Source organism: Echinops telfairi, unplaced genomic scaffold (assembly GCF_000313985.2).
Source record: "Echinops telfairi isolate 266 unplaced genomic scaffold, ASM31398v2 ScPeMD7_7469;HRSCAF=8507_0, whole genome shotgun sequence".
NCBI classification, from domain to species: Eukaryota; Metazoa; Chordata; class Mammalia; order Afrosoricida; family Tenrecidae; genus Echinops; species Echinops telfairi.
In genome coordinates, this window is record NW_022111372.1 from 37,548,035 (window position 1) to 37,568,839 (window position 20,805).

Genomic DNA, 20,805 nt, shown 5'->3' on the forward strand with positions numbered 1-20,805 from the left:
CCCTCCCAGCTGTGCGGGCTGGCACTGACAACTGTGTCTCTGCTTCCAGGCCCTCCAGTGGGACACCTGCCCCGACACCTGCCCGCTGGCTCTGCTAACCTTGTGCCTTGGTAAGTCATGGACACCTGACTCGGGGTGTGTGTGTGTGTGTGTCTTGACTGCAGCCTGGCCTTGGGGATCCCTCCCCTGTGCAGATCTGGACGCTGGCTTTGATCCATCTCTGAGACTACTTGGCACCTTACATGAGATGATAAAGCTGTTGGCCTTGGGCACAGTGGGGCCTTAATATGTTGTTGATTCGCTTTTGAAGGGTACACTTTTTGACATTTCCTAAAGGACCAAGGGATACTTATTTCCATTTGCTCAAATTCCCCCCAAACGCACAGACACCATCTTGTCCTTGCCGCTCTCCCGGTGGAGCCCCTCAGGGTGAGTTCAGTGCTGCTGGGCTGCAGGGCAGGACTGCGTGCGGTCACTGCTCCAAAAGCTGCTTAGCCTCTGCAGATGGACAGACTGATGTCTGACCAGGAGTCTAACCTGCACTTGCCCCACATTGCCAGAACAGCATGGAGCCCATGTCTGCGTACCAGTGCGCCCACACCTGGAGGGGGCTCCCGAGGAGCCTGCGGTAGCCTGCCTCGGGGAAAGCACGGAATTGGATGAACCTTGTTCATCTGGCTGAGGAAAGAGCCTGTCCCCCAGAGTGACTCCCAGCAACCTGGACCATCCTTCCTGTCCGAGGCGAGCAGGTGGCCTTGGTTTAGAGCCATGCTGACCACCTGGCTCTGTTGTACCACCCATCCCCGGGGTCTGCAGTGTGTAGTGTCCCAGCTCTACATTCCTGGTCCCTAAGTCAGGCCTCCATAAGTGATTTGGGCCTTGGACTGGGGACATCACTGTCAGCAGAGAGTGAGCTCACCCACCGTGGTCCCAGTTCTTGCTGGTCTTAGCCCCTAGGTGTCTGTCATAGCGAAGATTGGAGTCCACCAGAAGCCTCAGGCCTGGTGCTCTGGTCTCCAAAATCATCCACAGGAAGCCGCCCCCCCCCCCCCCCGTGGGTGGGTCAGCTATACCTTCACACATGGTCTCACTGTGACTTGGGGAGACCATCAGCAGGTGGAGTAGGCCAACACCCACCCCACGTCAACATTCATAGCTCTGCGTAAATATACGCACGGGGCCCTGCATGCTGCCTCGGTTTTCAAATTAAAATGACTGTCTGGTGTGTCTTAGAGTTATGTTTTATTATGCCTTCTTATTTGATAACTGGTGACATAAGTGGGATATACACGGCAAGTCTCAGCTAACTGGTCCCCTGAGCATCTCATCGCTAATCTTTCTGAGTCAACAAAAGCGTATTTGCTTTTTTGCTCATTATTGATTTAATAGTCTGCTTATGTTTTCAACTGTTAATTTGCAGCAAGCTACTGTTCTGCACAAAAGAGAAAGCAAATACATGGTATCTTTCCTCCTAATGCTAATCACTGGGAGACATTCAGGGCAGAGAGGCTCAGGAGTCTCCGTCTCCCACCCCCATTTCCCACCAGGTTTGCTGGACCAGTGCTCCAGAATGGGGCTGCACCCTGCCCGTCCCTCGGGCTCCTCAGATGGAGGTCAGGGTGGGATAGTGGGCAGTGAGCGCCCTTCGTCCACTGTCTTCATGCTGGATGCCCACTCACGGTGACCCCATGCCCAGGAAGAAGGACCACTGCCCAGTCCTTGGCCATCCCAGGACCCTTTGCAGATGGAACTCCATGGCCCACAGGGTTCTCCCTTGTGGATGTTTGCCAGGAGCTTGCCTGGCCTTTCTCCCTAGTTTGGCTCTGTCTGGGAGCTCTGCTGAAACGTGCATCTCCGCAGAAGGGGCGTCTGTCGATCCTGCCAATGTGTGCCCTGAGGAGAGTGAAGGGAGCCCTGTTAGCAGTTCCATGGCACTGCGTTTCGATGGCCGCCAGCCCCCTTGGGCCCCATGCAGAGGCTCTGCCTGGACAGGGAGCCCCAGTGACGTGGCAGACAGGAAAAGTACCAGTGCCGTCAGGTGTCTGGGGTGGATCAGAGGTGGGCATGCACACACTCTCTCTGATGAAGGAGGGTAGGAGCGTCCGGGCAAAGGGCTCCGACTTTGACTGCCAGGTTGTCTCTAGTGGAGGCACATGCCCGGCAGGGCCAGCTTTTATCTTCAAAAAAACCTTATCAGTGTTCAGGATAATTGGGCTGACTGTCGAAACCTCTGAGGAGCCTTGTTTATGTTTCAAATGCGTATGTCTTTGTTGTAAATGTAATGCCTCCTTGCGCAAACGAAGCAGAGAGCCAGGCATGGTTAATCACTAAAATCTGAGAGCCACTCACTCCTGCTCATGGGGGGACACCCACATACTCACAACTCCTGGATGTGCGTGTGGGCACGCACACACCGAGTGTCTGCTGAAGTGTTTACGTGCCATGTTAGGACCCGCCGCTGTGCAACATGATTTCCTCTCATCTGAACTTGACACCTCTCTGGGAGCCTTAGCCCACACAGACTGCCTCCCTGAGCCGTGCCTCCCCCCCCCCCCTTGGGGGGCGTGCTTGTTGTAAAAGGTGACTGAGTGATAGTCTGAGAATGCCATCCCTGAAGGCCGCTGAGGTGCCTGAAGGTCTGTCTGGGTTGGTGCAGAAAGTGTCACGGGCTGGCATCCTTACCCCGCGTAAAGGGCTGGGGTCAGAGGCTGCCTGGCTGAGTGACATTGGAAGTGCCCTCTCAGAGGAGAGCTGAGCTGTGACCTTGGCCAGCACTGAGGTCTGGGTGAGCCCACCCTCCCCAGAGCCAACCCCGTGGAAAGCAGACTTTGTCTCTGTCTTGGTGTGGTGCCCACTCTACATCCGTCTTGCCAGTTGTGCTCTTGATACATTTGCAGAGGGTTCTGGGTGACTTCAAATAGCCACGATTCCTTTTTCCTGCAAGGACCGGCTGCTGTCCGACCAGCTCACCAGTGCTCTCCATCAGGACCCGTGTGGAGGTTTGTGCACATGCCCTTGCTGAGCTCCCCGGGAGGAGCCTCCTACAGCCCCTGAGCAGAGGGCAGCGGGTGCCCTGACTGCGGGTCCCGTCTTTCAGACCCTTTACCTCTGAGGGAATACAATGAAAAAGAGGAGGGACTTGTTGGGCTTTCCTGCAGCGGAGCACTGACATGCTCCAGCAGGTTGGGGATTCTCGTTGAAGCAAGTCAAGTGGTGGAAGCAGTAGCACCTGAGCAAAACCCCAGGCATCTGTGAAGGGCTCCGCCGCGCACCAAAAGGTCGCAGGTTGGAAGAATTCCCGGTGGGCATGCAAAGCCGTCGCCTGAAAACCCTGTGGAGCAAGGTTCCACTCCGACTCCTATGGCTCACCACCAGTGAGTCCATCAGCTCAGCGGCAACTGGCAACACGTAGCCCGCGAGTTGCCTCCCTAGTTGTCACCGATGAGCCTCTCGACACTGCTTCCATTTTTCAGTCATCACGGGGATGTGGATTGAGGTTAGGGGGTACCACTTGGGGTTATCAGGGACAGGCTGGAGGGCACCCGGGTGACCGTTCAGTCCGGTCCTCAAACGGGAACAAGGAAGCAGCTGAGGGTTTGGGGATTTTTTTTGTAGCAAGTGCTGGTGGGGCTGGCTCTTGAACGGCACACGTCATGCCCTCGTAACGTTATTTATTTATTTTAATCCTGCAGGCATAGTTTTTGTTTATTTGTTTTAAATAGGCTCTGCTTTTTAGGAGCAGTTTTAAATTTACAGAAGAATTGTGCTGAAAGCACCTGTCCCATCCACACAGTTTCTCCTATTAATAATAGGCCTTGCATTTCTGTGATACGTTTGTTACCATTGGTGAAACCATGCTGAGACATTGTTGCTAAGTACAGTCGCTGGTTTACTTTGGTTTACTCTTTGTGTTGTTAAGGGCCCCTGAGTTTTGACAAATGTTGCAGTTCAAACCCACCAGCTGATCCATCCCTGGGAGAAAGATGTGTCTGTCTGCTCCCCTAAAGATTTTACCAAGTACCTGGGAGTCAAGGTTGACTCAATAGCAGTGGTTTGGGTTTGGGGCTTTATAATGTCCCACGTTCACCTTTACAGTGTAACCTTTTTCTCTTTCTTGTCCCTCCAAAGTGAAAATGAGTTTCTTCCAAGGAAGGAGGCTGACTTCTGAGAAGGGAAGGGAACCAGTAAGTGTGGAATGTTATTAAAATCCTACCCAGCTACCTATCAAAGCCTCATTTCTAATACCTTGGCTCAAGAATTTCTTGGATTTTCTTTGTAGACAATTATACCCTGTACAGATGACAAAAATATGTTTTCTTCTTTTTAGTCCTTATTTCTCTTATTTCTTTACTTGATTTACCCTGATGACTAAGACTTGCAGTATCTGAGCAATAGATGCAGGGATAACAGATGTCCTTCTGCAAAAATTATGAGGGTTGAATTTGTCATCTGCTTTTCCTGAGGCTAATAAAACAATATTGTTGCTTTTTTCCTCTTATCCATTATTTTTAATAATAAGGTTAATTATTTTCCACATTGTCTAGTCCCTTGTTCCTGGAGCAAACCAAAGTCGGTCATGATTTTCTGTTTGTTTTTAGTAAACACCCGAGTATAGCTACAATCAATTTGCTAATAGATCTTTATTTAAGCATTCTGTTTATACTCATGGGTAAGATTGTCTCACTGAATCTTACTTGCTAAATACTAGGCATTTTTACTTTGTTCTGATGTTTGTGGGAATGCTCTTCAGAATTCTCCTCTAGGTAAAATGCTGAGATGTTACCACCTTCGGGGAAGGGAGTGTGTGACCTTCCAAACAAAACCCACAGCTGTCGAGTTGATTGTGAGAGCAACCCTGTAGGACAGCGTCCGGCCGTTCCACAGGGTCTGTCCATAAACTTGTTAGAGACAGACTGCTACATCTTCCTCCCGTGGATTCACCCTGCTGGCCTTCCAGTGAGCAGCCAAGTACTTCTACCCCATCACCACTGGAATTTCTTATATTTTAACTTAGCTCATATTTTGAGTATCTTTTTTTTATTTTTCTTAATCAGGAAGTGGAATTGATTTGTGTTAAACTGCCTGCCCAAATTTCTCATAGAAGAAATTAATAACAGACCAGACCTACTTTGAATGGAATGAACAAACCCCTTGGTCATGAAGTATTATTATTAGTGTTGATTCCGTTGGCTAAGGTTTTATTGGAAATTTGTTACATTTATATTTCAAAGGAAAGAACAGTGGTTCTCAACCGTTTAGTCTCTTTATACTTAGAAAACATGTATTGAGGGGCCCAAAGCACTTTTGTTTGTGTGAATTATGTCTGGTGGTTGGTAGTTCACACCAGGGGTGATTTTACCCCACAGAGATGTGTGGCTGTGTGTGGAGCTGTATTGGGGTGATGTTCTTGGGTGGGGGTGGGGGGTGTTAATACATGGAGCAGAAAGAGAGAGGCCAGTGATGCTACCCACGTGTCAATCATACTGGGTTGAGACCCCCTGCTACTGATATGTACTGTATTCGAAATTAAAGTTGAGGAAATGTAAAAATATTTAACAATTTGTTTCAAAATAGCAGCAATCAACTGAATTACTTATTAAAATGAAGAACATTTTTAAATGAAAAATACTTAAATTTTCCGAAGCAGGAAAGAAGCTTAATGATATCAGTGACTTTTTAAAATATCACTTTAGCAAATTTCCCTCTCGGTGTTCATTATTATCTTTTTACTTTTTAATTTAAAAATTATTTCTTTATTAAAATTTATTTATTTATTTTAATAATTGGGGGTTCTTACAGCTCTTATCACGATCCATACATACATCCATTGTGTCAAGCACATTTGTACATATGTTTCCATCATCATTCTCAAAATATTTGCTTTCTACTTGAGCCCTTGGAATCAGCTCCACCTTTTTTTCCTCCCTCCCTCATGAACCCTTGATAATTTTTAAATTATTATTTTTTCATGTCTTACACTGACTGATGTCTCCCTTCACCCACTTTTCTGTTGTCCATCCCCCTGGGAGGGGGTTATATGTAGATCATTGTGATCTGTTTCCCCTTACCCCCACCCTCTATCTTCCCCTTACCCTCCTGGTATTGCTACTCTCATTATTGGTCCTGAGGGGGGTATCTGTCCTGGATTCCCTATGTTTCCAGCTCTTATCTGTACCCGTGTACATGCTCTGGTCTAGCTGGATTTGTAAGGTAGAATTGGGGTTATAATAGTGGAGGGGGCAGGTGGAGCATTAAAGAACTAGAGGAAAGTTGTATGTTTCATCGGTGCTAGACTGCACCCTGGCTGGTTCGTCTCTGTTTTCATTCTTATAAGAGTCTATATCACGGTTATTACAGAGTTTGCCAAAGACACCCTCGTGGTTGAAAAGCTCAAGCAGGAGATATGTTTATTGTGGGAATTGAGTAAGCACAGTTTGAACTGGAGAGAACAGAGTGAAACCAGTCCACTAGGTACTCCCCGGGCTCTTCAATTGTAGGAGTGTGTGGAGGTTAAACGCAGTTGTGAAGTACAGCTTAAATAGTATTGCAATGTCCTGGTATGTACTTAAAGTTGCTTACAAAAAGTTCTTAGTGGTAACTGCAAATAAAATGTGGAGGAACGTTTCAAGAGGTAGACTCTGGCTACATACAAGCTACTTGCAAGTCTCCTGGAACATTGAAACACATACACACACACAAATCTCAATAGTACATCTTGACACCTGCTGCAGGCAGGTTTCGGTGCATCTTGACATCTGAAACATGTGCTCCAAGAATTTGTAGAGTAGAAGTAACTTCTGATAAACAGTCAAGGTCACAAAACTATGTCATGGCAAAATGTGGTCTGGCCCATGCTTCATGCAGAAGCCTCAGTCCTGAAAATGTTATCGTGTACCTTGATTATTCCTACCTTTTGATCAAGAATTTCCATAAAATTTTTCCAACCAGTGGTAGAAGAGTGCTTGTTTTGCATGACCCCAGATGCCATCCATCAGACTAATGATTACAGGGTAGTCAGACACTGTGTGTTTTCACTATGCCATAAAGCTTTGACCTGTTTGTTTCTATAAGTGTGTTAGGTGGGTTGCCTAGAGAAACAAACCAGCGACACTTGTCTGTGTAACAGAAAGAACTTTGTATCAACAAGCAACTTTACGTGGAAAAGACGCCCAGCCCAGTTCCACTCAAGTCCGCAGGTCCAATGCTAGCCGCAGGACTCATGGGGCTGCAGGCTGACGATGCTGAAAGGGGACGCAAGAAGCACTCAACAGCCTGGTCCCGAGGTTGGTGGAAGCATGGCAGGGGACTGACCGCTCGCCGCAGTGCAGCCCAGCAAGGACGAAGGGGAAGTGGCAGAAGAGAATGGTCTCTGTGTGCTCTCGGTCTGGTGCTGTAAACGCAAGAGAAAGTCATTCCGCTGTGAACAACTGCGTCTGTCACCCGGTCATTTCAGTGTTTGTTTCATCGAGCACATGGGTCAAATAATTTAGATACATTTAGTCAGAATCCCGGTTGGTGTTATTTCTCGTCTAATTTTATTTGAACTATAAAAATAGAAATTATGTAATTATTCCATTCAAATAAAAATCTAGACTAATTAGGAAAAGAGAAAAATGGTTTCTTATACATTGACAATCAAACATTAGACAGCAGTAATATTAAAGTAACAACTTTATAAGAAATTGTTGTTTACTTAGCCTTACATAGTTAGTTTTGCTCCCACCCAAGTCTAAGTTAGCAGCTAAGTCTGAAAACTCTGTCGACTTCTAAATGGGAGTTCCGGGAATTGTAATGTGTCCAATGGTTTCCACATATAGAATATTCCAGTCTTTCATACAAGGGAAAATCCCAAGCCAGTGTGTTGGCAATGACCCATCGGATAAGGGGCTGATCTCTGAAATGCATAGAAAACACTAGCACCTCAACAACAAGGAGATTAATGGTCCAACTTTAAATGGGTCGAGAATGTGAATGAACAATGTACCTGACAACATGCAGGTGGCCCGCAAACCTATGAAGCGATGCTGAGCCATGCCTGGAGTCTTCAGTAGCAACTGAGGACTGAAAAACTTGTCCTACACGAAGCAGTCCTCTGAGTGAGATGGTCATTAAATCCACACGGAGGGAGCACACCAGCCTGTGTGGTCCAAGGATGGTGAATAATGGAATCCAGAGAACTTAAACTGTGAACCTGGTGTGCAGAAGGCTGTGGATGAAAGTAGAAGCCCAAAATCCACTTGCAAGGTCCCCACATAGATTACACCTCTGGTGCACCCCCTCTGACCCCGGTGGAGGTGTGTGAATAGTCTTGTGATCAGACAGTGGGCACTGCAAAGTCGATTATGACTGACGACTGGTAGGGTTAAAACGTGATCCTTTATGATTGGATCTCCCTTTTGACCCATTTGAAAGTTGTTTCCGTTTTAATATTGTCTGATGAGGTCATTGCTTTGTCTAGTCCTCGTTGTTGGGGGATTTTGTTTGCTTCCTGCTTGTGTTTTGTATGGCTTTCTGTGTATGAAATCCAGGATAGGCAGGTCTATGGAGACAGTAGCTGAATTGATAATAGCCTAGGGGCCTGGCAGGGGAGAAAGGGGGCAGTGGAAGCTAACAAGAAGCACACAAAGAAAATATTCTGAAATTGATTGTGGTGATGATTGCACAAATCTTCTTAATATCATTGAATAATTAAATTATATGATATGTGAACTATATAGAAATTATTTTTAAGAAGAAATGCTCGTGATCATTAGCCATTAGCTAACTCACGGGCATCAAGTCAAACAACAGCGAGGTATTATTTCAGTATTGTAGCAAGTGCCCAACCCCCCCAACCCAAACAGCAAACACCAGTGAGGTTGTGGAAAGATCGGGGCTCTGGTGAGACTGCAGACAATGCAATCCCTGTGGGAAATGCCCGGCTCTTCCTCACAAAGTGGAGGATAGCCATACCATGTGCCCTAGCAGTCTCTCTCCCTGGTGTATGCCAGCCGTGCACTCCTGTTCCTGCAGCCTCATTCACGACAGCAGAATGAGGGCACCACCTGCATGCCTGTCAGTGGAAGAATGGATGAACCAACTGTGGTCTGAAGACACAGTGGACCGTGGAATGCTATCCAGCGTTCAAGAATAATGATTTACTGGCGAAACGCTCAGTGACATGGATGAACCTGGAGGACATTGTGCTGGCTGAGATCAGTCGATCACAAGTACCGAATGGGACCACTGGTGTTAGCTATCGAGAAAAGGTTTTCACGTAGACCAAAATAAATAAATAAATAAATCATGATGGCAGATACATGTTAACTTGGGTTGTACAGGCAATATAAAACAAGAGGGAGATTGGAAAAAAACAATGGTGGCAGGAGGAGACCCTGTAAGAAGGCGTGGCGCATATACCATCCTGCAGTAATTATCGTCTACGAGTAGCTGCCTGGATAGATAGAGGAGTGAGTGGGTGCGAGAGGGAGAGTGGCAGTGGACCCATGAACATATTCGTAGGTCTGACAGGACATTTGCACATGAGTACTTAACTTTTGGTGCAATTATGTCTACGAATGTGGTGGAGCTTAAAGGGGCCAAAATTGTGAAAACTTCTTAGACGTAACCAAGCATCTCGAGGTCTGGAAGCTCAGGACCATTGAGTCTCTTGGAGGACAAGGTCACTGGTATAAAGTAGTCCACAGAGACAGTGTGCTGCATCCTACTTTGGTGAGTGGCAACTGGGGTCTTAAAAGCTTGCGACGGGTCATCAGAGCCGAACGCCCTGTCCTCGAGTCAAGTAGAAGGAAGACACAGGGAAGCAATGAGTCGAGTGGAACCGCAGGCTATAGGCTAACACCAGTCTCCTTGACCGTGACCCGAGAAGAGCCAGATGGTGCCTGGCTACCACGACCTACTGCCCTGGAAGGGATTATCAGAAGGTCCTGGGCAGAGCGGGAGAAAGCAGCAGGCCAGCTAGAGAGTGGCGGACTCCTGAGACCATGGCCCTTAGTCACCTTGGAGGTCTGGAACGGAACTCCCCCCACGGCTCAGTCTTAAGGCAAATAGTCGGCCTCTAAGGGGAATAATAGTACCCGTGAGGTACACACACCTTAGAATAATCAGCTGGTGAGATCAAGGGGCAGCATGTGCCTCAGGACAAAGTGCAGAAGGGTTGGGAAAGCCGGAGCGGGACAGGAAACGTAGGGAGAAGATGGAATGCCTGGTTTTGCATGGGGAACTGCAGTGAATGAGACAGCACAAAAAGTCCATGGGACCTTGACCGTACAGCTGGTGATCTGCTCTGTAAGCCTTTGCCCAGCTCACAGTAAAAGTCAGGAAAAACATGCTGCTCAAGCCAAGTGAAACCCACCAGCAGAAGGCAAAATTCTGTCTTCAGCAATCGTGTCGGAAGAGTAAGATCACAGAAAACCAGGCTGTTAGAACAAAGTGTTCCTGTGTTGAGGGAGGGCTTGAGCAGAGGGACAGAGTCTGTCCACTTCCTCAATGTATTTCCATATAAATATATGTACGTAGGCCAATACCTCTAGTTGTATGAATTAATATATTTACCTAAGTGCACACCTATGTTTATACCTCTATCCATAGCTTTGCTTCCCGGATCTTTCCTCTGTTTCCTTTTGTCTTCTTCCTGCCCCACCTTCACGCTCACCCTTCTTTTTTATTTTGTTTCTGTTCATGTTTTTCTCTTTATTTCTTTAGGGTATGTACCAGGTGGAAGTATTGCAGGATCTTTGTATTTGATGCTTGTGTTTGCATTTGTTTAAGGAAGCATATTGGTTTCCATAGTGATTGTATAATTCTACAACCCCGCCAGCAATGAATGACCTACAGTGACCTTAAAGGATAGACATGGTCGCTGAAGACAAATGGGTGCATAAGCAAATGTGGTGAAGAAAGCTGATGGTGCCCGGCTATCAAAAGATATAGCGTCTGGGGTCTTAAAGGCTTGAAGATAAGCAAGTGGCCATCTAGCTGAGAAGCAACAAAGCCCACATGGAAGAAGCACACTAGCCTGTGTGATCACAAGGTGTCAGTGAGATCAGGGATCAGGCATCAAAGACCAGAAGAAAAAAATCATGTCAATATGAATTGGTAGTGGGGGAGAGGGGGGAGTGCAAAGTGGAGGCCCAAAGCCAATCTGTAGGTAATTGGACATCCCCTTACAGAAGGGTCTCAGGGAGAACACAGGCCAGTCAGGGTGCAGTATGGCACCGGTGAAACATACAGCTATCATCTGGTTCTTTAATGCTTCCCCCCATCCCCACCCCCACTGTCATGACCCTAATTCTACCTTACAAATCTGGCTAGACCAGACCATGTATATGGGTACAGGTAAGAGCTGGAAACACAGGGAATACAGGACGGATGAATTCCTCAGGACCAATATTAAGAGTAGCCATACCAGGAGGGGTAGGGGAAGGTGGGGGGGGAAGAAAAGGAAAACCGATCACAATGACCTAGCTATAACCCCCTCCCAGGGGGCTGGACAGAAGATAAGGGGGTAAAGGGAGACATCGGACAGTGGAAGACAGGGGAAAATAATTCTAATTTATAAATTATCAAGGGTTCATGAGGAAGGGAGGGAGGGAGGGGGAAAAATCAGGAGCTGATACCAAGGGCTCAAGTAGTAAGAAAATGTTTTGAGAATGATGAGGGCAACAAATGTACAAATGTGCTTGACACAATGGATGCAAGTATGGATTGTGTTGAGTTGTATGAGCCCCCAATAAAATGATTTAAAAAAAAACCAGGGTAGAACTGCCTCTGTGGGTTTCTGAGGTTAACTTTTTATAGGGATAGAAAGCCTAATCTTCCCCTGGGGTTTAGAACTGCTGACCCTGGTGGTACATATGGTTGGTTATTTGAAGTCATCCAAAGGGTACTCAGAAAATAGCCCTTGCAATCCACAGGGTCACTGCCTTAAAAACTCTGTGGACTAATTTTACTCTGCCTGCATAGGGATGCCCTGAGGCGGAATTAACCGCATGTCATCTGATACAACCACCAACAACATACATCTATATCTCATTTGCTTGCATAGCTTATCTTGTGCTCATGTAAAAGCTTCTGTTGGGTAAATGCCTAAAAAAGTAAATATGAGGTTACACTTGACTTGCCAGTAATTGTTTTTCTAAGTGCTTCTTCTAATTTAGACTCTCACCAATGGTAGCTCCCATTGATCCATATCTTCTCCTGTTAGTCAATATGATCAGACATCTTCATGTTTGCCAATCCCAGATTAAAACAAAGCTAAAATGACAACACTTCCTGGCAAAGTTGATGAATTTGTTTCCCAACTGGAAGTCATGCAAAGTCAGGTGATGACAAATTTATTGTGCACATTGCAATCTCAAACAACCAAAGTAACTGCTATCAAGCTGTTCCCCCCAACTCCCAGGGACCCGAATAGGACAGACTAGAACTGCCCTGTGGGTTTCCAAGATTGCAACTCCTGGTGGGAGTAGCAAGCCTCACTTCTCTCCCACAACACACTCACCCCTCTTCTGCCTCTTGGTAATTCCTCCCAGCTAGACTGCTGTTGCTCCAACACCACTGGGATCTCTGTGTCCTCCTTCTTGTTGCTTTTAATTCCCTAGTTGTTCCCCTGTCTATGGCGTTGTTTGCTCACCACTCCCCGCCCCCCTCCACCCAGGTCCCTCCAGAACTGTAGGTCTGCTGCTTTCTCGTCAGTCTTACTTCCCATGCCTATGTTGATAGGCAAAACAACAAAACAGAAAGAAAACAAAACATTGACTAACAAAAGAACTATCAAAAAAGGAAAAAGCATACATAATTCCAGGTCCATCCACTGACCTTTATGACTATCTCTCCCTCGAGTCCTGGGGTGTTCCCGGAACTGCCCGTCTAGCCTGAGGTAAATTTTGGGGGCTCCTCAGGAGTTTTGTGGCTTGGCTTTGCACCTGTTGGGGATCTGTTAAGTTCCCTTCATGGTTCACTCCATTGTGGGCGTCCAGACCGGACTCTCTCCCTGCTGTGTGTCCCCAGAATTGTCCTCTATTGCCGTATGCTCCATCGAGGGGGCATCCTGTCAGACCACTCTGAGAAACACTGGACTGGCTCCCTCTTGTTCTGCCCGCCTTCCTTTCACCCCCGCAGCCATGCTTTGAATGGAAGGTACTTGCTCCAGAGCAAGCGTTTGGAAGTTTTCCTTCTTGATGATCTGGAGAAGTTTAAGTGTCTCTCAGATAATCTGTTTTTTCAAGGTTTGTAGTTCATTTGAGCCTGGTGTCTGTAGCTCGAGGTAACTGATAGCTATCTCTACTAATTCTGCAGACATTGGTCTGTTTAGATTGTCTGTCTGTTCTGTGGCCACTTTCTTGTTAATTTTATTCTCCTAGAAGAGTGTCTGCCTCGGCAAGATTGTCACGTGAGTTTGCACAGAGCTGTATAATTATGTCCGTGAAGTTTCAATTTTTTTCTTTTACTTTGATGGTCATTCCCTCTTATTGTATTTTAGTTCTTTTTCTTTACCATTTTTTAAACGATATAGATGGCTTATCAATTTGGCTGGTTTTTTCCCCTACAAAATATCTTTTAAATTTAGCTTATAGCTAGGATTTTTCCCCTTTACATTATGACTCCCTTCAGTGACTTTGTAGCTTCCCCTAACTCTTAGAATTGGGTGCTTAATTCTCTTATTCTCGGACTCTAATGCTTTTCTAAAGATGTAAAGCATTGAGCGTCATAGTGCTTCCTCTAAAAACTGCTGTAGTTGTTCTTGATACTTCTTCTGGGAACTGCATGCCCCTGTGAGAGGCTTGCATAAGAAAGAAATGGTTAAGTCTCTGGGTAGAAAGCCCTTTATGCATTCTGAGTTTGTTATCCAGTCCTAGGAAATAGGATCTTAACTGCCTTTTCAGGACTCTGTTGAAACTTTCTTTGCTGTGAAGTGCGGGCCCGCTCCAGGAACATTCCATGACCAGTTGACAGGATGCTGTCTGCTCTGCTCAACTCTCCAGTACAGAATTCACTACATGTCCGTAAGCTCGGTCTCATTGCTTTTACAGCTTACAGCTTATATGTCGCCACCTGTTCTTTCCTGGCTTGAAAGGTGTAATGTCTCTGGTTACTAGTGTGCACTTCCGTTTATCCCATTGATTTCCCTGGCACCTCTGTAACTTCTGCTTTGTGAAATTGCTGTGGAATTATTACCTGGTACAATTTAAGAAAGTTAGCTTCCAGAAACATTGTACATGTCCCTGTTCTGTCTCATTTAATTCCATTTGCCCTGACATTTTGTTTGATTGTAAACCTTAGTAATTTTTCTTTACATTTTCCCATAATGCATTTGTTCACTATTCCCAATCTTGGTGAATCATTTTCATTTCAGGTATTTCTCTTCTATCTAGCAGAGTTGGGGTTTGTCTTGTAAGCCACTATGGAAACATTTTCCTTTTACTAGGTGATTTAAGCTATCGGATGGTGCAGGTTACACTTTGGGCTGCTAACCACAAGGTCGACAGTTCAAAACCACCAGCTGCTCTGAGGGAGACGCATGGGACTTTCTACTCCCGTAGAGTTACGGTCTCGGAAACCCACAGGGGTGGTCCTGCCCCGTGCTCTAGGGTTGCTGGGGGTCAGAGCCGACGCCACGCAGTGGGTTTGGGGTGGGTTTTTTTGTATGTTTGTTTAAACTACCTGGTGTTGACATGGTTGAGGTGTTTGTTGTCCTTTCATTTCATTTATTCATTTGAAGAGTTACAGATAAAATGCATACACATGCATGTTCACATTAACATGCAAAATCTTTGCTTGTGTGGTCTCTTTTCTTAGCTTCAGTTTTCTGAAGCTCTCTGAACCTGATATTTGTGGAAGTTTGTGTGTCTGCTTTCGTGGTAACCTAATACTAATACCTTTATGCAAGACCTCAGTCCCCTCCTTTATTGGACAAGGTCTCTTCCTCTAAAAGGAGCAACAATCAAACGCCTGGCAGCTTGTCCTCCCCCTTCCCTTGCCTCTGTCCACCAGCTTTGAGCAGTGGCCTCCCCGTCACAATCTGCTCAGGCCCCTCACACACTCCGCTTCCCTTACAGCAGTGGCTCCCAACCTTTCTCATGCCGTGCCCTTTCATACAGTTCATCATGTTGTGGTGATCCCCCCACCATAACATTATTTTTGTTGTTACTTCACAACTGTAATTTTGCTACTGTTATGAATCATCATGTAAATATCCGATATGCAGGATGTATCGTCATTGTTACAAATTGAACATCATGAAATCACAGTGATTCTTCACCAAAACAATATGTAATTCTATATTGTGAAATATTTATTTCTAATGACAAACGAATGAAATTTTGTCTTGAAGCATGGTGTAGCGTGGGCAACAGTCTTCACGCCGGTTCTTGTATGTGTGCGTATCTCCAGGCGGAGCCGCCTGGAGACAGATAGAGGAGCCGTCTCCGTTCCTACGCCCATTGGAAATATGTGTTTTCCGGTGGTCTTAGGTGACCCCATGTGAAAGGATTATTTTACCCCCAAAGGGGTCTCAACCCACAGCTTGAGAACCGCTGCCTTACAGCTTGGTCGGCTCACTCACTTTCAGATGGTGTGATTCCCAGCAGCTGCCGGAGGTCATCACGGGAACCTACCCTAGGTTCCATCGTTTCCCCTCCCTCCCTCCTCCTCCATTTCTGTAGTTTCACTGTTATCAGAGCCGAGGGCACTCACACACTGTCCCATTGTCCGTAACCGCTCTGTGTCAGGTAAATGTATTGGGGGCCATCCCTGGTCCTTGGGGGAAGCTCGTCCCCAGCTCTGAGCTTGGACACTGGCTCTGGCCGTGGGTCTCCCCACAGCTGGGATGCCCTTTCCTAGGGACCGGTCTCCCTGCACGGTGTGTCCGAAGGCAGCGAGACCGAGTCTCGCCACCCTTGCTGCTCGTCTGCGAGTCTGCGTCCGTGAGCGGGTTTGGTCGCTCTAGCCTTCTCTCGGTTGAGGCATTTGTCTAGCGGGCCTCTCTCCCTCCCTCGGTTACCGTTTTGTCTCTTCGGAACCTCGCAGGTGGTGTATCTTTCCGGGAAGACTCAGTGCTACGTCAGCACCGCTTAGCCTGCTTTCCCTTTGGCAGAGCCAAGTGGGTCATGGTTGTGAAAAGCCCTGTCTGCCATAGAAGCCGTGTGGCCGCCACCGTTTCTGATTTTTGCAGTGGCTGCCTGCACGGTGCTCGGCCGGGTGATGGCTAGTTCGTCAGGGCCTCTTTTTTCTTCTCAAGCAATACGAAGACCTCAGGGCCCAAGCCTAGGTCCTAGAGAGTCCTCCCGCAGCCTCTGTTAGGCATGTGGAGTTCTGTGCTGGGGTCCCCCCAGGAGCCCCTTGGGGCGGAGTTGTGGACACCAGTCCCGAAAAGCACCACGGCAGCCAGCTGCCGGACGGACTGGGAGCCACGTCGCTCCACTCTTAATGGCTGCCTGTCTCTTTCTGTCTCGGAGGGCCCCATCTGTTCATTTTGTCCCCTCCCTGTTCCGCATGCACTGATTCTGACAGGGCCCAGCAGATTAGGGTCCAGGCCTGACGAAGAGCCCTCACTTCCATGTCCTGTGCCTGCTGCCCAGGTTGACCCGATTGGCCAATGGTTCACCGGGCCGTAGGCACAGGACAGAGCTTGCTCACCATTCTGCTGTCTGTTTGTCCAGGTCAACCTGTTCACATGTCAGGGAGGGGTGCAGGGCAGAGAGGGGTGCTAGGTGCTAGCGTGCTGAAAAGTTGAGCAGCCTCGGGGCTGATTCGCCACGGCAGTGCGCAGCCTGCAGCCAGCTCGGTTAGCTAGTGCAGGGAATTAGCTGGTGCCGGCACATACCTTCTTTTTCAGTTGGTGATCTAGAAACTGGAGGTTGGTGGTTGTACTTTTTGGTTAATCATTAATAAGCTCTACCTTGTGGATTCATGAACCAGCTTCCTTTTCCACCCCTTAGGATTAAGCGGTGATCATTTTCCAAATGAGATACTGGCAGCCCCTGGCAGCCCCTGAGATTTCCAGACACCCCGGGACAGGCATGGGCCAAGCGAAGGCATGGGCCTGCCTGCAGGCCGATCACTCCGGGAGCCCAGTGAAACCTGCTGAGGACTGGCAGTGGGCATAGGCCTGGGGGCATTCCTGTACTGACTTCTCTGAATCTTCATGCCATTTCTGTGAAGGTTTGGGGAGTACTTGGCAGCTTGCCATGATATTGTGGGCTTCTTTATCGGGTGGGGGGGGGATGTTGTTTATGATGAAGAAGGGTTCCCTCTTTGGAAGGGGATGTCTTTAATGCCATGATCTCAGTGGAGAGAAAGGGACTGGGTGGTTTTAGTCGGTTCAGTCTGTCTCTACTTCAGAGAGGCTCCCGACCTTCAGGGGCTGCCCCTGCTGCCACCTCCCCTCCCTGTGGCTGTGCCAGTGGGAGGTGCTCGTTAGCAGGTTTGACTGAGTCCCAGGGGCAAACCATCTACCTCAGCACAATCTACAAAGGTGAATGGGTCTAGGGACCCTGGCCTCACCTGAAGTACATCCACCCATGGGAACACGGGAGGCAGGCCAAGGTCCCTGCCACTGGAGAGGGCACGGTTGGACCGGATCAGGGCAGGGTGTCTGCCGTGAGAAGTCTGCTCCCGCAGAAGGAGCCTCCGTGGAGGCTGCAAGAGGGAAAGCAGTGAGCTGTCTGCCCTTGCCTGCGGCTGGGGCCTGTGCTCTGTGGGCCACAGTTCAAGGCTGTCCAGGACTGTGGCTTTCCATAGTCCTGCCCAACACCTCGGGTCACAGTTGTCCTTGCTGTTGGACCCGCATCAGGCCATCTGCCCAGAGCTTGGCACTGTTGAGAGCAGGTGCAGCCCACCTGTGAGGATCTCAGGATACACCAGGCCCATTTCTCTCCTGGTGATGGTGCGGTGACAGTGCAGCAGTCTGCCAATGTGACCCAGCCTCGGCCATTTATGACCCAGTGTTGCTGCTTGGTCTTGGGAGACACCTCCCCCCCCTGCCCCCCCTCCCCACCACACCCTTGAAGTCCAGCCAGAAGAGGCAGAGGGCACAGCCAAGACTTTTCTCTGCGGGGCCCTCAGCAAAGCTCCCCCTGCACCTCCCAGGCCAGATAGACCGGCTGCATGGTGCACGCTGTCCCTGCTCATCAGCCAGATCTTTGAGGAGACCCCCGAAGTGCGATGATTGGCCCAGCCCCCAGTCTTCACAAGGGTCCCAGAGCCCCTGTGTCTCTGCCCTGTTCCCCCCATTTCTCTTGCTTGGCTATCCTCCCTGCTACTGTCCCCTGCCCCACCGCCCCCACTTGTTCCGCCACACGTCCCAGCTGTCTCTTGGAGAGGGAGGGAGGCCCATGGGTCTCTAGTTGTGGATCTGAAAAGAAGAAAGAAGTGTCTCCCCTCAGGTGCCTTTCCCTTTGTCCCTGCTCCTGCTCTGCCCTGCCTGGGGACTGCCCAGAGGGTGTGGGCAGCCCACGTGTGGTGTCCCCAGGGTTCTGCAGGAGCCACCCCAGGCCCACCCTCCAGGGCTCCCCTGCTGGCTTGCCTGCAGGGCTACTTAGCCAGGGGTTCAGAGGACACTCAGGTAGAGGTGCTGAGCACCACCCCTCTGCAGCCAGGTGTGAGAGCTCAGCAAGATTCCTTCCTCTGGCTCCGCCCCTCACAGCATGGGAGGCCCTGAGACAGACTAAAGGCCAGCTCACCTAGGGACTGACATTTCCTCTCTGGTATCATCCCTCACCTTTTCAGAAGGACCTGCAGGTCTGTCTGATGCCCCAGCAGGTAAGTGAAAGGTTTCCCATTCAGCTCTCAGCCTGCCATCCTTGCTGAGGGTTGAATTTAAGGCTCCAGGTGGTTGCTGGGTAGGATTGCCCAGGTAAGGACAGGGGAGTGTGTGAGAATCCTTTTTGCTTTGTCATCCCCGACTGCCCGAGTTTCAAGGGATCCTGAGGTGAGTTACCACCAAGTTGCTCTCTTGGGTCCCTGCCCCGCCCCCAAGGAGAGAGATTGCTTCGGTTTTCTGCAGGATGTGAGTGGCCTCAGCCTGGCCTGAGGCAGAGGAGGGAGGTGGGGAGGCAGCTTGGCTCCTCTGTCTGATGAGCCCCTAAAGCTTGCACTCACTCGTTCTGCTGAGTGAGCAGCCTGGTGTCTCCTCCCAGGGTGGTCAGACCAGCGATACAAACCAAGCCCAGGAATCCGCACTAGTGGGAGAGAAACAAAGACTGGTTCCTTCACGCACCGCCACCCTCTTAGGGTTTCCCAGGCTGTATGTCTTTACAGGAGCAGACTGCCTCCTCCTCCTCCTGAGAAACCTCCTGGGTTTGATTGTTGATCTTTCAGTTCATAGCCCAAATGCCTAACTCACAGAGCCACCAGGGCTCCTTAGACTATCTGGTTAATACACTTAGGAATAATGATACTCTGAATAGATTGGGTTTAAATCGATGATTAAAATTAATGTCACTACTGCTTCCTCCCTCCGCTCTCTCTTTTTCATCCTCCCCCGCTTCCCCCTCCCTTCCTAATGTGGCTGCTGTTGAAATGACAGACAGCTGTGAGCTGCTGTGTCTTACCTTACACAGTCAGAACTGACGGCTGCTGTCGGTGCTGCCGTCTGTTGAGTTGTTCCAACCCACAGCGACCCTGTGCGCGCACAGCAGAGCTAAACAGAGCCGTCCTCCGCCATCCCCAGGATGGTTGTGAGAGCTGAGCCCATGGCCGCAGCCACGGTGCCCCTCCTTGTGTTGAGGGCCTCCTCTTTGTCGTTTCCCCTCTACTTGACCAAGCATGAGGCCCTTCTCCGGGGACTAGTCCCTCCCAAAATATGTCCAAAGTTGAAGCCTCTCCATCCTTGCCTCGAAGGAGCATTCTGGCTGTACTTCTTCCGAGGCAAGTTTGTCCTTCTTTCGGCAGTCCGTACTGCTGACAATATCCATTGCTAGCACCGGAATTGAAATGGGCCGATTCTTCTTTGTTCTTGCTAGTTCAGTGTCCAACTTTCACGTGTATATGAATGAGGCGGTTGGATCAGGCGCCCTTTAGTCCTCAAATGAACCCCCTTGCTTTTCAACACTTTAGAGAGGTGATGTGTGGCAGATTTACCCAGTACAATACTCCCTTTGATCTCCTGACTGCTGTTTCCGTGAACCTTGATTGTGGAGCCAAGCGAGACAAGATCCTGGAGGACTTCAACCTTTCTCCATGGGTCATGATGCTACCTATTGGTTCAGGTGTGGGGGTTTGGGTCTCCTTCACACGGAGTCGTCATCCATACTGAAGACTGCTGTCCTTGGTCTTCAGCAGCAAGTGCTTCAGGGAAGAGTCGAGGTCCCTGCACCAGTGGTCTGTGCTCACTGCTAACCTAAAGGTTGGCATTTGGGAACCAGCAGCACTGTGTCTGCAAACCTCCAGGAGCAGCAGAGGAGGGGGCCAGAGGAACTGGTGTTGGACCTCCTGGGTCATACTGGGCCCGGCCACCTGTCAGTGAGGAGACGTGTGCCTGGGCCACCTGTCCTCGTAGTTTCTTTGGGAGGCTGAGCTCAGGGAGCGCCCCTGGAAAGCAAACCCAAACAGTAGTCGCTGGCTTTGTGTATCGTTAATAAGCCTTCCTCCAACCCTCGTGCTGCATTCTTTGTCATATAATCGTCTTCTCTGTAGGCTAAAGGTGGGAAGCTATCCAAGAAGGAATTGTCAGGGAGTTCTCACCAACCAGTGGTTGAAAAGTGGTAAGACTACACACGTCCTATCAAAAGCAGGAAACTTGCCTCACTTGGAACAAAGCAGCCCCTTGGATCTCGGCTCTCACGGGTTCACCTGGCCGGACCG

The 20,805-nt window shown here is 48.9% G+C and overlaps 1 protein-coding gene across 1 annotated transcript in view; it reads left to right on the forward strand.

Annotated features, from left to right (window-relative positions):
* The first annotated feature begins 49 nt into the window (after window positions 1-49).
* Window positions 50-20,805, forward strand: part of AGPAT3 (1-acylglycerol-3-phosphate O-acyltransferase 3) — a 91,300-nt gene continuing 70,544 nt past the window's right edge. Inside the window, exon 1 of the mRNA XM_004696900.2 lies at window positions 50-110. The gene's annotated coding sequence lies outside the window, so the exon portion shown is untranslated. The remainder of the gene's footprint in view (window positions 111-20,805) is intronic.